The sequence below is a fragment of the Balaenoptera physalus genome, assembly GCF_965194825.1.
Source record: "Balaenoptera physalus genome assembly, chromosome: 13".
NCBI lineage: Eukaryota > Metazoa > Chordata > Mammalia > Artiodactyla > Balaenopteridae > Balaenoptera > Balaenoptera physalus.
The window spans coordinates 99,577,079-99,598,270 of NC_138892.1; the positions used below are offsets into that span (position 1 = coordinate 99,577,079).

Genomic DNA, 21,192 nt, shown 5'->3' on the forward strand with positions numbered 1-21,192 from the left:
AATTCCAGAAAATTTGAGGTTAGTTGAATTTTCTTTGAGGTTAGTTGAATTTTCTTTTGGAAAAGACCGATCCAGAGTACTATTTGCCTTTCCCCTTCCTACTGCCTGAAATGCAGACACAATGCCTTAAATTTTAAGTCATCTTGCAATATGGGGCCACAACATAAGAATGGATTTCAACATGTTTAGTTTGGTAGAGTGATAGAAAGACCCCTAATCCCCGACAGCATAACTAAACTCTGCACCAGTCCTGGCCTTTGAATATCTTGTTATTTGAAAAAAACTAATTGGGTAAATTGCTTGTAGTTAGAAATACAGCAGAATGAATGCAATCCTAACTGACACATCAAGTTCTGACACAACAGAAATAGAATAAAGATGATAGAATTTAAGGTAAAGTAAATAGAGTTTTCTGAAGTTAATTTCACTTTTTCTTTTTTGGCTTATGCAACTAGTGACATTAGGATTCACCAGGATAGGTGGTTCAGGAATTTTTTTTAAAAATGCAGATTTGGAGGAAGATGTGGTGAGATTAAGGTTTAAGGTGCTTGTGTAAGATCCAGGTGGAAATGGCTAGTGTCTCACATGTACCTGGAAAACAGGTACTCAACAAACATTACTGGAATCAATATACTGCTGTATAGTTCAGGATTAGACCTGGGGTGAAATTATGTATTTGGGAGTCACATATATGTAGGTACTTAAAGGCACGGCAATTAATGAGATAGAATGCAAAGTGTATATCAGAGAAGAAAGGAAGGAAGAAGGCAGCTGAAGAATCCCTGGGGAAAGCCAAGAGTTAAGATATAGGAGAAATCAAGGAGCCTAGGGGGAAAAAAAGACTAAAAAGTCACTAGAAAGGTCTCAGTGACATCAACAGAAGAAGAAGAAAATACTAAATCAATTAAGGTGAGAAATGAACAGGAGCCATTGAGAATGAGGAGCACAGCCCCTAGGAGAAAACAGAATGAGATGAAGTGGAAATTAAAAAGGCTTTTATGGAAAGTAAAAATACAACAGTAAAATTAAAATCCACAGTGGAGGCCGTAAGGAACAAAATGGATTCATCAGACACTCTAATAGCACATGTTGTGGACTATAAATGAAAATGTCTAAGTTTAGAGTAGAAGGTTGATAAAGTCAGGAATTCAAAGCCAGATTGCTTGCATTCAAATCCTGATTCAGGTGTACAACATAGTGATTCCTAATTTCTAAATGTTATACTCCATTTATAGTTATTAAAAAATATTGGCTATATAATTGGCCTATATAATATTGTACATCTGGGACTTCCCTGGTGGTCCAGTGGTTAAGACGTGGGCTTTCACTGCCATGGACCTGGGTTCGATCCCTGGTCAGGGAACTAAGATCCCATAAGCTGCATGGAATAGCAAAAAAAAAAAAAAAAAAAAAAAAAAAAAAATATATATATATATATATATATATATATATATATATATATATACACACACACACACATATACATATATATAGTACATCAACTATACCTCAATTTAAAAAAAACACCCCGCTTCTAATATAATTCAATCCATTTTACTATTGAAACTCATTTGTACATAAGGGAAAGAAGGCAGGCAGAGAAAAACTGGTTTTCACTGTGTTAAGTGTCAGTTTGTTTTGATTTTTAAGAATCCATGGTCTATGAACAGAAACCCAAATGGGGATAGGGGGAAATCTCCATTTAGGGAATTAACTATAGCACTGGCTTCCATATTTGGTGGGGAGTGGAGCTTGAGGAGTGTAGGGGGGAAAAGAAATCTGTTTTTGCAACTTACCTCTCCTATTTTAAAAAAATCCTGATTCTATCACTTCCTAACCATGTAACTTTGGGAAAATTACTCAGCCTCTCTGGCCTTATTCTTACTGTGATGCAGTTAAAGAACAAGACAGACAACATGCAATCCACATATAGATATTTTGGCATAGAAGCAGTAATCAAAGCTAAATTAGGAGAAAAAAAAGTTTTTCTTAGTTGAAAAAGGCCAAGTAGATTCAAAGAGCAAATCAATAAAAATAAAAGTCCAAATTACTTACATGTCACTAAAATTTTAAAACCACAAATATAATCATCTTATTTCATAAAAGTATGCAGGTAACCCAAAGAGATGGGTATAGTTACTCACAAAGAAATAAAATTCAGACTGGCCTAATAATATAAGAAACTATAATCAGGGCTTCCCTGGTGGCACAGTGGTTGAGAATCTGCCTGCCAATGCAGGGGACACGGGTTCGAGCCCTGGTCTGGGAAGATCCCACATGCCGCGGAGCAACTGGGCCCGTGAGCCACAACTACTGAGCCTGCGCGTCTGGAGCCCGTGCTCCGCAACAAGAGAGGCCGCGATAATGAGAGGCCCGCGCACCGCGATGAAGAGTGCCCCCACTTGCCGCAACTAGAGAAAGCCCTCGCACAGAAACGAAGACCCGACACAGCCATAAATAAATAAAAATAAATAAATAAAAATTTAAAAAAAAAAAAAAAAAAAAGGAACTATAATCAACCATACATAAAATTAAAGAATTGTACATTAAAGCTAAGAGATACCTTTTTCCAAACATCAGATTAGCGGTTAAAAATTTGGTGATTATAAATTGATACAAGAACCTTGGAAAATTGTTTGGCAGTACACAAATACTGAACATACACACACTGTGTGACCTAGCAATCTTAGTCTTACACAACAGTAATATGTGCACTATGGGGCAGGTGCAACAATTATCAGTCTTATTTGAAATAGTCCAAACTATAAGTAACCCATGTGTCTGTCAAAAGGAAAACAGGCAAATAAATGGTTTTCAGAATGGAATATTATACAGCAATGAACACTCCACTATGCTCCTCATACAGAATGTTCATGGAAAGAAATCAAAGAGTATATACTGTTTTATTACATTTTATATAAAGCTCAAAATGGTAAAATGAAACATCATGGAAAGACATGTATGTAAGAGCAAAGGAGGGTGTCTAAGAAGGACACAAGGATTCCTTTGGGGTACTGTAATATATTATTAATATACTGTTTATTGAGTGGATTTTAATTTATGGGTGTGTTCTCTTAGTAAATATTTATCAATATGCATACTTAACAATTTGTGCATTTTTCCACAGGCATGTTATACTTTAACAAAAAATATTTAAAGTTATTAATCTAGATATCATTTGTTCATGTATACTATGTTGAGAAGGATATAGAAAACTATAAGCTATTCTATTATACCTTTGGGGAATTCAAATTTATACAATATTTAGAGGGTAAGTTGTTTGATTTATCAAAGGGCACCTGGTGTTTTATTCAGAAATCTTATTCTTAGAATTTATCCTGTATGTGTTACTGCATGAGTAGATAAATAAATAAATAAATAAGAGAAATTATTGCAGCACTGTTTGTAACAGCAAAACACTGGAAACAATATAAATATCGATCTAACTGGTCAAATAATTATGCACCACCAATACAATGGAATATAATTCAGTCATTTAAAACAACTCAGTAGATACATATGAATGGCGTGCATATGAAATGCATGTGAAAAGATATTCAAACAATATTGTTAAGTGAAAAACAAAGGTTAGTATGATCCCATTTCTACATAAAAGAAAAGGAATCTTCCCTCTCTCTCTCTCTCTATATATATATATAGCTATTTTATATATAAAATATTATATATATCTATTATATAATCTATAACATTTTATATATTTATATATACATTTTATATATAATTTATTATATAATATATGTCTTTATATAATGTCCCATACTGTATATAATCTATCTATCTAGACAGAGAGCCATGTTCAGAAAATATCCGAAAATATAATCAAAATTTTACCAGTGATTTTTTTCTGAAATGAAATGTGGTGATGAGTAAAGCCACCTTTTTTCTTTTTATCCTTTTGTATTGTTTAAACTTCTTATAATGATGTAGTTTTTTTATATTTAAAAAATACTAATGAAAATGAAGACCCTTGCCAGCAAGCTATAGTCTGACAGCACGAGTGAGGCTCGCCCCACAACCTACTTCAAGCCTCAACTTCCTGCTTCTTCATTTGCTTCTGCCAGGTGCTGATCTTGGCTTTTAATCATAACCTCAAGTCTAGGTCCAGTCAACACTTAGCACCTTCCTTTCTGTCATCCAGCAATTAACTCACTTCAACTCTTCACTCTACTTGGTCTTATCAGACTGACTATGACATTTACCTGTTTCTACCTGATAATTGACCTTCACTTTATTTCTTAATTTCAGATCTTCCTTCCAGATGTAATTTACTTTCACCGCCTGCTCTTTAGAAATAATAGTCATGACCTTGGTTTCAGTGTCTCATGTCCATCCTTGAGACCAGTAACCAGTATCAAATGATATTTAAGTCTTAGTAAACTTGGGTTCTATGCCCAAAGCATTGTATAAGTTCTTTTAGTCATTTTCTTATTTAATCTAATCCTAACAATCTTGGGAAGTAGGTGCTATTATCATTTCAGTATTATAAGTAAATAAATCGAGGCATATATTATATTTGTCTCATAAATTTTGGAGCTCAGATTTGACTTGAGGACTGTTTGACCCAGGTGGAATCCATGTTTTTAACTACTACATTGGACTGTATGTAAGACTTTGCCCAACCCTTATTTTCATCTGCTTCATATTTTTATTTGTGTTATATCCTTATTTGCTTATAAATTTCTCAGAGGAACTACTAATATTTAGTCATTGTTCTTGGAACACTGAACATGCAAGTAAGGGGACAGTCCCTCACATTTGCTTTCCACTTTTGAGTTCTCACTAACTTCTTTCTATTTTATGAACTTGATTTTAAAATGTTTTAATGCAACAGCAATTTGCTGATGCTATTATAGTCAGGTCATACATCATCGTAAGACAACCACAGTTAAATCTCATCCCATAATAGCTAAGTGGTAAATGTAGTGATCTAGGAGTCAAAGACAACAGGTGCTAGCAACAAATAAAAAACAAAATATATTTGGATCTTGAAGGGAAGTTTTATGTTGAATCACCAACTCACCAGGAATTAGGATTTTCAAAAAAAAAAAAAAATCCATCATTCGCAAGTTTTTCTACTAAAAGGTTCACCTATTCATATACACTTTTCTGATCAGAAATTTCATAGTGATTACAGCTTTCCAGATTGGTCAGCTCTGATCTTTTTTTTTTTAAATTTATTTATTTATTTTTGCCTGTGTTGGGTCTTCGTTTCTGTGTGAGGGCTTTCTCTAGTTGCGGCAAGCGGGGGCCACTCTTCATCGCGGTGCGCGGGCCTCTCACTATTGCGGCCTCTCTTGTTGCAGAGCACAGGCTCCAGACGTGCAGGCTCAGTAGTTGTGGCTCACGGGCCCAGTTGCTCCGCGGCATGTGGGATCTTCCCAGACCAGGGCTCGAACCCGTGTCCCCTACATTCGCAGGCAGATTCTCAACCACTGCGCCACCAGGGAAGCCCCAACTCTGATCATTTTTAAAGAGAGAAGGGGAGAGAGAGAGAGGGAGAGAAAGGGAAAGAGAAAGAAGGGAGAGAGTAGCATGTGCACAACACTGCCATTCCCCTGGAAATAATAAACCAAAAAAAAAGTTGCCAATATGAGATGGTATTATATTGCGTTGCATTTAAGAATGATTCATCAGCTTGCTAATTATATGAGACTGTGGATTCACTAACACAACCTCAAAAGTATGGTAATATTTTATTAATCCAGAGCTTTGCTAAAAGGGAAAAAATGCATTTGCCTGGAGAAACAGGCTTGGAGAAGCAGAATGCTCTTTGCCAATATGTGTCTTTCTAGTAGTACAAAGTATTGAAAAACAGGCCAATCCCGAAACAGAGAAGCTGTAAATTCAGGACTGAAGGCACTGGGGCATACTATTCTCTAAGCAGGTCACATGAAAATATGGGTTATTGCTCAGTGTATGCTGTTTAAAAGTGGAGATTTAACTAAAATTAAAAATATGTTTTAGATTTCTTTCACTTTGAACCAACCATTACAGAATTTTTTAAATTGTGTTTTGAATTCTCCATTTTCCATGAACCATGGCTAAATCTTGCAGTCTAAATAATTTTTTAGAGTGGGAAAGTCTCATTCAAGGAAGCAAATAGAACAAAGATATCTGCCCCCTCCTCTCTGAGACCCCATCACAATGACATACAAAAGTGAATAAAGCCATAACAAAGAAGAGAAAGGAAGGAGGCTGTTAGTTAATGAGATTTTTTTTTAACGTCCAAGAGATAGTAAGTGGTTAGCAGCGTGCTAACCCCTGAAACAGTCAGAGGGCTAGCTGCATGGGGCGGTATCTCAGAGGAAGTGGGAGTCACGATCTTCTTAAAACCACTGGGCAAAAGTTAACAGATATGAAGGGAAGGTATGAGAAAAGAGGACTAAAAATAGGGGAATTAGTTAAACATTTATCTACCATAGAACAGCTGTGCAAATGATTGTAGCCTATCTGTAAGCCCCTCCCTGACATCCGATACCACCACCAGCACCACAGAGAAAAAGGAAATAGTATATATTCTAAAATCATTCCGAAGGATTTGGTCAGTGATTTAATATCTCCAGCCATCCATGCTTTGAACGTCATACATCTAGAAATATCACTTTTTGTTTGTTGGCCAAAATGAATCTGCTCCATTGCCTATATGGACTTGGTTTCTCTATGACCCTCTTTCCCGTTTTATTGATAAGAACATTAAGAGTCACAGAGCAAACAGAGCACGCTAATCTCCAGCAATTTGTGAGATCCGATTTCATCCCCTTGCGTTGGGAGGAACGTCCTGTTTTATTCACTCTTAATAAATTTATTTATTTATTTATTTATTTATTTATTTATTTATTTATTTATTTATGGCTCCGTTGGATCTTCGTTGCTGCGCATGGGCTTTCTCTAGTTGCAGCGAATGGGGGCTACTCTTCTTTGCGGTGGCTTCTCTTGGTTGTGGAGCACTGGCTCTAGGCACGCGGGCTTCAGTAGTTGTGGCACGTGGGCTCGGTAGTTGTGGCTCGCAGGCTCTAGAGTGCAGGCTCAGTGGTTGTGGCTCACAGGCTTAGTTGCTCTGTGGCATGTGGGGTCTTCCCGGACCAGGGCTTGAACTCATGTCCCCTGCATTGGCAGGCGGATTCTTAACCACCATGCCACCAGGGAAGTCCCTTATTCACTCTTTACGTTCAATCCTACTTTCAAATATGGAGATTATTCAACCGCCTTGGTAACTTAATCTTTTTTATTTATTTATTTATTTATTTATTTATTTATTTATTTATTTATTTATTTATTTTTTATTTTTGGCTGTGTTGGGTCTTCGTTTCTGTGCAAGGGCTTTCTCTAGTTGCGGCAAGTGGGGGCCACTCTTCATCGCGGTGCGCGGGCCTCTCACTATCGCGGCCTCTCTTGTTGTGGAACACAGGCTCCAGACGCGCAGGCTCAGTAGTTGTGGCTCACGGGCCCAGTTGCTCCGCGGCATGTGGGATCCTCCCAGACCAGGGCTCGAACCCGTGTCCCCTGCACCGGCAGGCGGACTCTCAACCACTGCACCACCCGGGAAGCCCACTTAATCTTATATATAAAATTTCAAAATCATTACTACAATTTGTTTAACGTGATTAACATAGAATATCTTTAATCTGTTTTCTCTTGTGCAATCCTTTAGAAGCTTGCACAGGGAGTTAAAATGGAGGATATTTAAATACAAGGTGTCTTATTTTCTGTGTTCTGATCCTCTGACATCTGGGGACTTGCTGACATTAGGACTAACCACCTCCCCCCTCCTCCAAGGGTAAGCAAATTCCTAGAGAGAGTAAACAACTTGTCTGTTGAGCATGGTTTTTAAATGCAAACCCATCTGGAGCCTATACCTCCAACCACCTACTTTATCAGGCCTTACACTCAGGGTCACTAGCCACCTGCTCTAATCACCCCAAGGCCAGGTACCAGACAATTAGGGACAGCCCTTGTGCCCCAGAGCCTGCTAAGTTACTCAAAGTAGCCTATCCTAAACCTGCTTACCCTGCAACTCCCTCCCATTCCTTGCTGCTGAAACCATAATAAAGGTTCTTGCCCACAGTTTCCCATCTCTCTCTGCCTCCTGACCAACCCTGGGGCTTTCCTGTGTGGCCACCCATGGCAAGACAGCCACCTTCTCTTGCGATCTGTGAGTACAACAAATTATCTTTTCAATGGTAGTCATCTCCTGGTTTTTTGGCCTTATTCTCTATATCTAAATAATATTAAGCAGGTATATACTAGGATATTCATGAAAATTATTTGAGGTAGCAAAAATGTCCTAGCAATGTAAATGGCCCCTGGTAGAGGAATGTTGGAATTAATTATAATATGTCCATAGAATGAAATCCTAAGCAGCAGTTTAAACAAATGAGGCAGTTCTGTGTAAACTGACATGGGATTATCTCCAAGACACATCGTTAAGCGAGAAATTGAAACTGAAATATTTGCAAAACAGTAGATACACTACCATACACACTGTATGTTTAAAGTACATGAAATAACACTATACTTATAAATGTTCTTATACATGAATGCACATACAAGAAAAGACCCGTTCAGATGATGAATCAAATAGATTACAGTGGTTACTTCTGGGTAAATCAGGAAAGATTTTTACTTTATCAATAGTTTTGAAAAACATTTTTATACTGAGAATGAATTCATGTATTATTTGTTGTATTCAAAATAAATACAATTTATTTTTAAAATGTTTTTAATTGATAACTAATTTAAACTTTTCACCAGCATTATGATCAACCTACCCTTCAAAATTCAAGGTGTCTGAAGTCCATCATGTCTAGGGCCAACTAGAGACTAGAAGTAAGATTAGGCTTAACTCATCATCTTAACTGTAAACTCATGTTCACTTTAGCACTATAGAAATGGAAGCATCTCTTTCTTAATTAAGTCAGTAAAGCAAAATCAGAATCACAGCTTGGCAGAGAAATACATTGAAGTCTTGAGCAACACAGCACAGTACTGAGCTATATACAAAGTGTGGCCACTAACTTCTAGTAAACACGGTTTTCTTTTTCTTTTTTTTTCTTCTTCTTCTTCTTTTTCTTTTTTAAATCTGGAAAGGACCTATGAATGTCCTATTAGCCGAGAATTAGTTTTGAATTCAAAGATCCTTTCCTTAAAAAAACATAAAAGAAACATACTAATAGATATTTACGGGCAATTCTTCTTTGTAGAATTCATTCTTCCCCACTGTTGGGTAAAATATAAAACAAATTTAAATATTTGCCAGGAGAGTCAGCTACAACTTACATCAGAGATTTCCTTGTTCTCTGAATTCATACAAGTTACTATGCACATGATTCACACATTTTTCAGGCCATTACAGAGCATTTCTATGCAAAAGGTGAATGTTCACTAAATATTTAAGTTAATGAGTTTCAAATTATACAAATGGGGAAAACTTCATCATACTGAAGTTGACATTGTAAGGAATGACTCTCATAGATCTCACAAATCTATTATGTGCCTTAACTTAGGCAAATTAATAAACCTCAGTACCTTGGATTTCTTCCATATATTTGCCAGAGCAAACATTAAAAGATTAGATCAATATAAAATGAAAGATTAAAATAACACCAATTACATCACTAGACAAAACAGAAACAAAGAACCTGTACAGCATGTAAATTGTCAGAATTATCTGCAGGCATTTTGGTGATCAAATTGAGATGCGTGCCTTCTGAAAATGTCCCCAGATCCCCTAGATTTCATATTCTACAAACTTCAGTTATCCAGTCGCCCCCAAGGAACCCCATTCTGGACAGCAGAAACCATATGCTTTGCAATCCAGTTACTCCCGGTACCCTTAGAACTCAAAAATAATTAAAACCACAAATTGGACACATGGCTCAAATATAGATGATGCTGAGCTTTTAAAGACATGTGAATTTTAAGAATAATACTTGAGAGAGTTATATTTTGGTAGAGATGAGTCATTTTAAAAAGCTCTATGGAGGCAGAGTCAAGATGGCAGTGTGGGAAGATGTGGAATTAGCATCTCCCCACAACTAGGGCACCTGCCGGCTGCTGGTGGGGGACTCTGATGCCCAAGGAGAGGGGAGGAACCCCAAAGCGAACTGGTATGACGTAGGGGGACTGAGGGGTGAGGAGAAGAGGCCAGACAGGATCGGTGCCCCTGAGGCTGGGGAGATCAGGAGAGGCAGGTGGGAGGGACTTTCCAGGAAAAGCGGGAGAGGAGCAGAGGGCGATCACCTGGTCCACTCGGGCCGGGAGGCCTGCTGAGCTCCCAGGCCGGTTCCTCCCATCCAAAGCCCCATCCAGGCCACTTGGGTCCTGGTGGCAGGGGAGGGAGGCTGGGGAGATCAGGAGAGGCAGGTGGGAGGAGCCATCCAGGAGGAACGGGAGAGGAGCAGAGGGCAATTGCCCACCCACTGGGGCACGGGGAGCCTGCTGAGATCCCAGGCCAGTCCCCTGCCCTCCAAAGCCCCCTCCAGGCCACATAGGTCCTTGGGGGCATAGGAGGGAGGCTGGGGAGATCAGGAGAGGCAGACGGGAGGGGCCCTCCCAGACAGGAAGAGCAGGAGAGGAGAGGAGGGCATTTGCCCTGCCCACTTGAGTCCAGGAACCCTGCTGGGCTCCCAGGTGAGGTGCCCTGCCCTCTGAGACCAGGGGTGGGGGGCGCGCCGGGGCCCCTTCCATTCCTTGACCCTAAGCCCCACCCCCCACAGCCCCCAGGGCCTTTTCCAGCCCTGTGGGTCCTGAGCATTGGCCCCGCCCACCACCCAAACATCGCCCTTGCTTAGGCCCCGTCCTCCACAGCCAAGGCCTTTTCCCCTGCTTTTTTGTTTTTTTCTTTTCCCTCCTCTTTTTAACTATTGTGGTACTGATGTACCTTCTGGTTGTTGATTCATCTGTATATTTATTTTTATATTCTTCCTAACATATCTGTTAGTTTCCTGGTCTAATTTTATTTTTTACTTTGTTATTGATGTGTGTGTGTTTCCTTTTTTTTTTGCCACCCCCAGGTGGCTTGTGGGATCTTGGTTCATGAGCCCTGGGTCAGGCCGAAGCTCTTGCGGTGGGAGCTCCCAGCCTGAACCATTAGACTAACAGAGAACCACAGACCCCAGCAAATATTCATCAGAGTGAGGTCTCATGGAGTTCCTCATCTCAGCACCAAGACCCAACTCTACCCAAGAGCCTACAAACCCCAGTGTTAGAAGCCTCAGGCCAAACAACCAGTAAGACAGGAACACAATCCCACTCATTTAAAAAAAAAAAAAATGAGATGGCAAAAAAATATGTCACAGATGAAGGAGCAAGATAAAAACCTACAAGACCAAATAAATGAAGAGGAACTAGGCAATCTACCTGAAAAAGAATTCAGAGTAATGATAGTAAAGATGATCCAGAATCTCGGAAATAGAATGGAGGCATGGATTGAGAAAATACAAGCAATGTTTAACAAAGAACTAGAAGAACTAAAGAACAAACAAACAGAGATGAACAACACAATAACTGAAATGAAAAATACACTAGAAGGAATCAATAACAGAATAACTGAGGCAGAAGAACGAATAAGTGAGCTGGAAGACAAAATGGTGGAAATAACTGCCAAGGACCAGAATAAAGAAAAAAGAATGAAAAGAATTGAAGACAATCTCAGAGACCTCTGGGACAACATTAAACGCACCAACATTCAAATTATAGGGGTCCCAGAAGAAGAAGAGAAAAAGAAAGGGTCTGAGAAAATACTTGAAGAGATTATAGTTGAAAACTTCCCTAACATGGAAAAGGAAATAGTCACCCAAGTCCAGGAAGCTCAGAGAGTCCCATACATAATAAACCCTAGGAAAAACACACCAAAACACATATTAACCCAACAAACAAAAATTAAATTCAAAGAAAAAATATTAAAAGTAGCAAGGGAAAAAAAATAACATACAACAGAATCCCCATAAGGTTATCAGCTGATTTTTCAGGGGAAACTCTGCAGGCCAGAAGGGAGTGGCAGGATATACTTAAAGTGATGAAAGAGAAAAACCTACAACCAAGATTACTCTACCCAGCAAGGATCTCATTCAGATTCGATGGACAAGTCAAAAGCTTTTCAGACAAGCAAAAGCTAAGAGAATTCAGCACCACCAAACCAGCTTTACAACAAATGCTAAAGAAACTTCTCTAAGTGGGAAATACAAGAGAAGAAGAAGACTCACAAAAACAAACCCAAAACAATTAAGAAAATGGTAATAGGAACATACATATCTATAATAACCTTGAATGTAAATGGATTAAATGCCCCAACCAAAAGACACAGACTGGCTGAATGGATACAAAAACAAGACCCATATATATGGTGTCTAAAAAGGACCCACTTCAGACCTAGGGACACATACAGACTGAAAGTGAAGGGATGGAAAAAGATACTCCATGCAAATGGAAATCAAAAGAAAGCTGGAGTAGCAATACTCATATCAGATAAAATAGACTTTAAAATAAAGACTGTTACAAGAGATAAGGAAGGACACTACATAATGATCAAAGGATCAATCCAAGAAGAAGATATAACAATTATAAATGTTTATGTGTCCAACATAGGAGTACCTCCATATATAAGGCAAATGCTAACAACCATGAAAGGAGAAATCGACAGTAGCACAATAATAGTAGGGGACTTTTAACACCCCACTTACACCAATGGACAGATATCCAAACAGAAAATGAATAAGGAAACGCAAGCTTTAAATGACACAATAGACCAGATAGATCTAATTGATATTTATAGAACATTCCACCGAAAGGTGGCAGAATACACTTTCTTCTCAAGTGCACGTGGAACATTCTCCAGGATAGATCACATCTTGTGTAACAAGTCAAGCCTTGGAAAATTTAAGAAAATTGAAATTGTATAAAACATCTTTCCTGACCACAACGCTATGAGATTGGAAATCAATTACAGGAAAAAAAAAACTGTAAAAAACACAAATATATGGAGGCTAAACAGTGTGCTACTAAATAACCAAGAGATCACTGAAGAAATCAAAGAAGAAATTTAAAAAAAAATAGAAACAAATGACAATGAAAACACAATGACCCAAAACCCATGGGACGCCGCAAAAGCAGTTCTAAGAGGGAAGTTTATAGCAATACAATCTCACCTCAAGAAACAAGAAAAATCTCAAATAAACAATCTAACCCTACACTTAAAACAACTAGAGAAAGAAGAACAAAGAAAATCCAAAGCCAGTAGAAGGAAAGAAATCATAAAGATCAGAGCAGAAATAAATGAAATAGAAATGAAGAAAACAATAGCAAAGATCAATAAACTAAAAGCTGGTTCTTTGAGAAGATAAACAAAATTGATAAATCCTCAGCCAGACTCATCAAGAAAAAAAGGGAGAGGACAAAAATCAATAAAATTAGAAATGAAAAAGGAGAAATCACAACCGACACTGCAGAAATACAAAGGATTATAAAAGACTACTACGAACAACTATATGCCAATAGAATGGACAACCATGAAGAAATGGACAAATTCCTGGAAAGGTACAATTTTCCAGGACTGAGCCAGGAAGAATTAGAAAATATAAACAGACCTATCACAAGCACTGAAAGTGAAACCGTAATTAAAAATCTTTCAACAAACAGAAGTCCAGGACCAGATGGCTTCACAGGTGAATTCTATCAAACATTTAGAGAAGAGCTAACACCAATCCTTCTCCAACTCTTCCAAAAAATTGCAGAGGGAGGAACACTCCCAAATTCATTCTACAAAGCCACCATCACCTGATACCAAAACCAGAAAAAGATATCACAAAAAAAGAAAATTATAGACCAATATCACTGATGAACCTAGATGCAAAAATCCTGAACAAAATACTAGCAAACAGAATCCAACAGCATATTAAAAGGATCATACACCATGATCAAGTGGGATTTATCCCAGGGATGAAAGGATTCTTCAATATACGCAAATCAATTGATGTGATACACCACATTAACAAATTAAGGAATAAAAACCATATGGTCATCTCAATAGATGCAGAAAAAGCTTTTGACAAAATTCAACACCCATTTATGATTTAAAAAACTCTTCAGAAAATGGGCATAGAGGGAACCTCCCTCAACATAATAAAGGCCATATATGACAAACACACAGCAAGCATCATATTCAATGGTGAAAAACTGAAAGCATTTCCACTAAATCAGGAACAAGACAAGGATGTCCACTCTTGCCACTCTTATTCAACATAGCTTTGGAAGTCCTAGCCACAGCAATCAGAGAAGAAAAAGAAATAAAAGGAATACAAATTGGAAAAGAAGAAGTAAAACTGTCACTGTTTGCCTAAAGATGCCACCAGAAAACTACTAGAACTAATCAATGAATTTGGTAAGGTTGCAGGATACAAAATTAATGCACAAAAATCTCTGGCATTCATATACACCAACAATGAAAGATCAGAAAGAAAAATTAAGGAAACACTCCCATTTACCACTGCAACAAAAAGGATAAAATACCTAGGAATAAACCTACCTAAAGAGGTGAGAGACTTGTACTCAGAAAAGTATAAAATATTGATGAAAGAAATGAAAGATGACATAAACAGATGGAGAAATATACTATGTTCTTGGATTGGAAGAATCAATATTGTGAAAATGACTATACTACCCTAAGCAATCTACAGATTCAATGCAATCCCTATCAAACTACCAATGGCATTCTTCACAGAATTAGAACAAAAAATTTTGCAATTCGTATGGAAACACAAAAGACCCCGAATAGCCAAAGCAATCTTGAGTAAGAAAAATGGAGTTGGAGGAATCAGGCTCCCTGACTTCAAACTATACCACAAAGCTACAGTAATCAAGACAGTATGGTACTGGCACAAAAACAGAAATATAGATCAGTGGAAAAGGATAGAATGCCCAGAGATAAACCCATGCACGTATGGGCACCTAATTTATGACAAAGGAGGCAAGAACATACAGTGGAGAACAGACAGCCTCTTCAATAAGTGGTGCTGGGAAAACTGGATGGCTACATGTAAAAGAATGAAATTAGAACACTCCCTAACACTATACACAAAAATAAACTCCAATTGGATTAAAGACTTATATCTAAGACCAGACACTATAAAACTCTTAGAGGAAAACATAGGAAAAACACTCTTTGACATAAACCACAGAAAGATCTTTTTTGACCCACCTCCTACAGTAATGGAAATAAAAACAAAAATAAACAAATGGGACGTAATTAAACTTAAAAGCTTTTGCACAGCAAAGGAAACCATAAACAAGACAAAAAGGCAACCCTCAGAATGAGAGAAAATATTTGCAAATGAAACAACAGACAAAGGATTAATCTCCAAGATATACAAACAGCTCATGGAGCTCTTTATCAAAAAAACAAATAATCCAGTTAAAAAATGGACAAAAGACCTAAATAGACATTTCACCAAGGAAGACTTACAGATGGCCAAGAGGCACATGAAAAGATGCTCGACATCACTAACTATTAGAGAAATGCAAATCAAAACTACAATGAGGTATCACCCCATGCCGGTCAGAATGGCCATTATCAAATCTAGAAACAATAAATGCTGGAGAGGGTGTGGAGAAAAGGGAACCTTCCTGCACTGTTGGTGGGAATGTAAATTGATACAACCACCATGGAAAACAGGATGGAGGTTCCTTAAAAAACTAAAAACAGAACTACCATATGACCCAGCAATCCCACTAGGCATATAGCCTGAGAAAACCATAATTCAAAAAGAGATGTACTACAATGTTCATTGCAGCACTATTTACAATAGCCAGGACATGGAACCAACCTAAATGTCCATCGACAGATGAATGGATAAAGAAGATGTGGCACATATATACAATGGAATAGTACTCAGCCATAAAAAGAAACAAAATTGAGTTATTTGTAGTGAAGTGGATGGACCTAGAGTCTGTCCTACAGAGTGAAGTAAGTCAGAAAGAGAAAAACAAACACTGTATGCTAATGCATATATATGGAATCTAAAAAAAAAAAAAAAAAATGGTACTGATGAACCTAGTTGCAGGGCAGGAATAAAGAGGCAGACATAGAGAATGGACTTGAGGACATGGGGTGGGAGGGAGAAGCTGGGGCAAAGTGAGAGTAGCATCGACATATATACACTACCGAATGTAAAATAGTTGGCTGGTGGGAAGCAGCAGCATAGCACAGGGAGATCTGCTCTGTGCTTTGCGCTGACCTAGAGGGGTGGGATAGGGAGGATGGCAGGGAGGCTCGAGAGGAAGGGGATATGGGGACATGTGTATGCATATGGCTGATTCACTTTGTTGTGCAACAGAAACTAACACAGTATTGTGAAGCAATTATACTCCAATAAAGATCTATTAAAAAATTTAAAAAAATAAAAAGCTCTATGATACTCCTTCTGAACCCATTTCTCCAACCAATATCTAGGGGGGAGAAAACAGAGAAGGGAATAATTCAACCAGGAGTTGAAAACTGACCTCTGAAAGATAAAGATGAAAAAAAAAAAAACTGACCTCTAACTCTCAGATGGGGTTGGATTCATGATGGTTAGAAAAGGAAGGGGAGAGGTAGGGAAACACAAAGGAGAGGAAAAGTCCTGGTTACTAGTGACGGATAAAGAACATCTCTGAAATTATCAACTGCATGAGTGGTTGCATCTGTCCTGTCCATCACTATATTTTCAGTGCCTGGCATATTGTGGGTATTTCAATAAATGTCAGTTGAATAGATAGATAGATAGATAGATAGATAAAATCAGGTGGAGAATACCTAGAATGTTCTTCTGATACATCATGCCCTTTTATATATCATGGAGAAAGTGGTCTAAATTCTAGACCATTCTAACTATATATTCTATACTATAGTAACTGGATATAAACTATGTCTGTGTTAGAAGAATATAAGGCACAGAAAATGTTTTAAGATGAGAGAATTTTAAATGAGGCCATGATGAGGGGGTGATGTTGCCTGATACTTACACCTTAGATTGTGGAGGTGGATTGAAATTGACAGGTCAGCATAAGAGGATGTGTGCACCTCAGGCCATACCTAGAGGTACCACAGCATTTCATAACACCCTTCCAGGCATTATCTTTTGTACAAGGAGCGTCAGAACAACATATGGAAAGATTAGATTGTTGCTTAGAGTGCTGTTTGCCAAAATGGTGTCTAAATTTGGTTTGACTGGTGTCTTGACTGTCACTTTGTTGGTTTACCTCAACAGATTGTGTAAGTATATGCAGGACACATATAGGGCCTCTCCTCATCTGTAAAAGAAAAAAGAAACTGTGATGAGATTTTTTACTGCCTCTGTATTTCTACAAGGAATTTAATCAAATATATCCATAGTCTCCTTAATTATGCTCTTCTGTTAGCTCATTTCTCTCCTTTAAACCATGGCTTAAAAGTACTATAAAGCACTACGCAAGTAAATTTAAGGTGTAATTATACCTAAAGCTGGCTGTTAGACCAGCTCCAACCTGGTTTCTGTAATACTTTGGTATATATGATATATGACATATATATGGAATATATATATATATATTTGGAATATTTCTATATACATACATATTTGGAAAATATATATTCAGAATATATATACATTTAGAATATATGTGTATATTTGGAATGTATATATTTGAAATAAATTGGAAGCAAGAAATTACACAATAGGGAAAGATGTTTCAACTTATGTTTGTCTATTTTAATAGAATCTTATTACAGTCCTACATAGGATTAACAAAATGTTTTTGTACATTTATACATTTTAAAAAAAATCACCAGAGGTGTTCAAACATAGGCTTACTTGAAATGTGGTATGGAAATTCTAAAGTGTGGATGATCAATAGATGTAGATATCTTTAAATCGTTCATTTACTCATTTTTTAATTTCTAAGAACTATTTATTGAGTGCCTACTGCATATGCCAAAGTTGTTGGCACTGGTGATATAGTAGTAAACAGAACAGACGTTCTTTCTCTCATGGTGTGGACAAGATAGAAGTAAATTAGTGAAAATAAAATTAGTAAAGGAAATAAAAAATAAATTAGTAAAATATGGAGTATATTAAACAAACTGTGTATTGCAAAAGATAATAACTAAATCAGTAAAGGAGATCCCTAACAATATCTTGCAATCCCAAGTCTCTGATTCTTTAATTTTGGATATCTAAGTATTTATCTACACAAATCAGTTGCTTTTAGAACTTTTTGCACACTGTACATCTTGTTTATTCACACATTACCATTCAAGAAGCACTGATCAAACTTTCACCACCGCTAACCGGAATAATGCTCTACTTTCCATGAGGTCAGTTAGTATATAGATTGTTTATTAAAATGCAAGTAAATATTATCAGTAATTAATGAATGCCAGGAAGCATTATAAACTTTCATAACAATTCTATGGCATTTTGACACTATAAAAAATAAAATTTAATGTATGAAAATAGTAATCCCTATTGGTCATCATACCATAGAACAAAAAACACTAGACACAAAAGAGTAAAAAAATTTTTTTTAGAAAATAAAAAATTAAACTAACTTGGTGGGGACTTCCCTGGCGATCCAGTGGTTAAGACTCCACCCTTCCACTCCAGGGGACATGCATTCGATCCCTGATCGGGGAATTAAAATCCCGCATGCGGCACGGCAGGCAGAAAACAAAAAAACAGAAAAAAACTTACTTGGTAGTATGAGTTAACTTTGTAAAGGAAAAAGGGGAAAAAATAGTAGAATTATAGAATCAGCCAAATATTAAGTTCAACTTAAAACTCACCTTCCTTTTTCTTTATAACCTTTATTTTCCTTGGATAGGGAAAGTAACAGAATTGGAGAATTTAAAGTTTGAGAGCAGCTTAACAATCCTTTTTTATGAAAGAATTGTACTTATTACAAGATTTTCTTTCATCAGTCTCCTTAATTCTGGTAATTCAGCTCACTGAATATATAGCATAGAAGTTATGAATGATATAAATATTCTTTTATGTTGTTTATTTTTCATTGTTCATAAAGAATATTATTTCATGCATGTATAATATGGCAGAATGGATTTTTCCTCTCCACCATCCCAATGTTACACTTCTGAGTCTGAGGAAATAGAACAGCATTTTTAAAAAACTTTTAATTTTGGACTAATTTTAGATTTCAGAATAGTTGCGAAGATATTACAGAATGTGTCTGTATGCCCTTCACCCAGCTTCCCTTTATGTTTACATCTTACATAAGCATAGTACAGTGATCAAAACTAAGAAATTCACGTTGGTACAATGCTCCTAACTAAACTACAGACTTTATTCAGATTTCGCTAGTTGCTTCACTAGTGTTCATTTTCTGTTCCAGGATCCAATGCAAGGTCACACGTTGCATTTAATTGTCCTTTCTTGGCCTCCTCTAATCTGTGAGAGTTCCTCAGGCTCTCCCTACCTTTCATGATCTAGATTCTTTAGAGGAATATGGGTCTGGTATTTTACAGACAGCCCCTCATTTTGTATTCATCTGATACTTTCTTATGATTAGACTGGAGGTCCCAGATATTTGGAAAGAATACCGCAGAGGTGAAGTGCTCTTCTGCTTGCATCACGCTGGGGGGACCTGATAGCGCTGTGTCTTGCTACTGGTGATGTTAACCTGATCATTTGGTGAAGGTGGTGTCTGCCAGGTTTATCCTCTGTAGCGCTGCTACTTTTTGTTTTCCAGGCTTGAACGGAGTTTTTTTACTGTGAGTCAATATTTAGACAAAGATACTTGTCTAGCCCCAGCATATTAGCAAGGGGTATCTTTGTGTTGAAAAAGTATGACAGAGTCTCAGACCCTCCATCTGAAGGCAACAGGCAGCGAATGTCCGGGGTGCCCTGCCCTGATCCCCTTTACTGCCCAGTGCTCCCCAATGCCCACTTGTTGTGAGTACTGGCTGCCAGCACCCAGAGCTGTCCCTTCTCCCGATAACTGCTCTCAGCAGTGACTTTCTGACATGAGGGGACAAGAGGCCAGCCTCCCGGCCTCAGGGAGGACCCTCTGTGGAGCAATTGGTGCTCCAGAGCTTTCTCTGTGGGGTCCGACTAAGCTAGTCTCCATGTAAGACCACGTTCTTGCTTAGCTTAATTCCCTGCCCTCCCCTGCTTCCCTCACCCACCCCACCCCCAGGAGAATAAACATTTTGAAAACATTCCCATTTCAGAGCTGACTTCTAAAGAATCTGACCTAAGGTAATACATCACTTTGGGTTTTTTTTCTCTTTATAGTCCCTCCCCACCTCCACATGCAGGTTCCAAGACCCTTCCTTCCCCCATCCCCCTCCCTGCCCAACAACAGAATCTAAAAGAGCAGAAAATGACTGTCCACTCACAGAGATCAGGCACAAGAAGGGACAAGTGGGGGCCAGTGAGGGAGTTAAAAAGACAGAGGGCTCTGATGGGCCTGAGAAAGAAGATTCAGAGGGGGATGCCCCCTGCCATCTGTATCTTGTGCTCTCATGGATGAAAACCTTAAATCTTGGGTGGAACTTGGAGACCAAGTATTCATTCCCCAAACCCCATTATCTGATAAAAGTCAATATTGTCTGGATTGCGTTCCTTGAACTTGAGGTAAAAGATTGATAAAAACACATTCTCTGGGCTTCTGTATATAAGACTTACTAGCTGACAGAACTTTTGGTGGCGAAATTCTGAAGGCTGCAACTATGTAAGAAAGGGGCTGAGGATAAACTAGTAAAATAGATTAAATAGAAACAACCTAACAGTAAGAATAAATCCAGAAGACAGTAACATCACCAAACCAGAATAGTTTCCAAAAGAAGAGAATGAACAGTAGTGTCAAATACGAACTCATTTTGAGTTTGCTCGGTGAAAGCAAGTTTGATGAGTAGTTACAAAGTGGGTTCTACAAATGAAGGATATTTGTTCATGAAATTAAGTAATGAGCTGGTGATATGTAGCTAGTTTGAGGAATAGGCAGGATTAGATTTTCTTTTTAGAAGAGGGAAGGTTTGACCAGGGGCAAAGGGCAGTTGCCAAGGGAAGGGTAAAACTAGCTATGAGTCAAGAAAAATCAAACATATACACAAAAACACATGATGTTTAAAGCCTGGCTTCTCTTGACAACTTTCTTGGAGGGAAGAACCTACAATAATTTGAGCTAGTTTTCGTTGTATTCTGA

General features: G+C 37.8%; 1 protein-coding gene across 7 annotated transcripts in view; it reads right to left on the reverse strand.

The window, feature by feature from the left end:
* The window catches only part of LOC309640917 (uncharacterized protein), an 81,769-nt gene that overhangs the window by 15,992 nt on the left and 44,585 nt on the right, over positions 1 to 21,192 (reverse strand). Inside the window, exons 1-2 of one of the 7 annotated variants that reach the window (XR_014252439.1) lie at positions 18,581 to 18,781; positions 17,254 to 17,304 (exon numbers count right to left, since the gene is read on the reverse strand). The exons of 5 other annotated variants lie outside the window; for them this stretch is intronic. The gene's annotated coding sequence lies outside the window, so the exon portion shown is untranslated. Of the gene's footprint in view, positions 1 to 17,253; positions 18,782 to 21,192 lie in introns of those variants that run through there. One more of the 7 variants, XM_082420409.1, reaches the window with a different exon arrangement.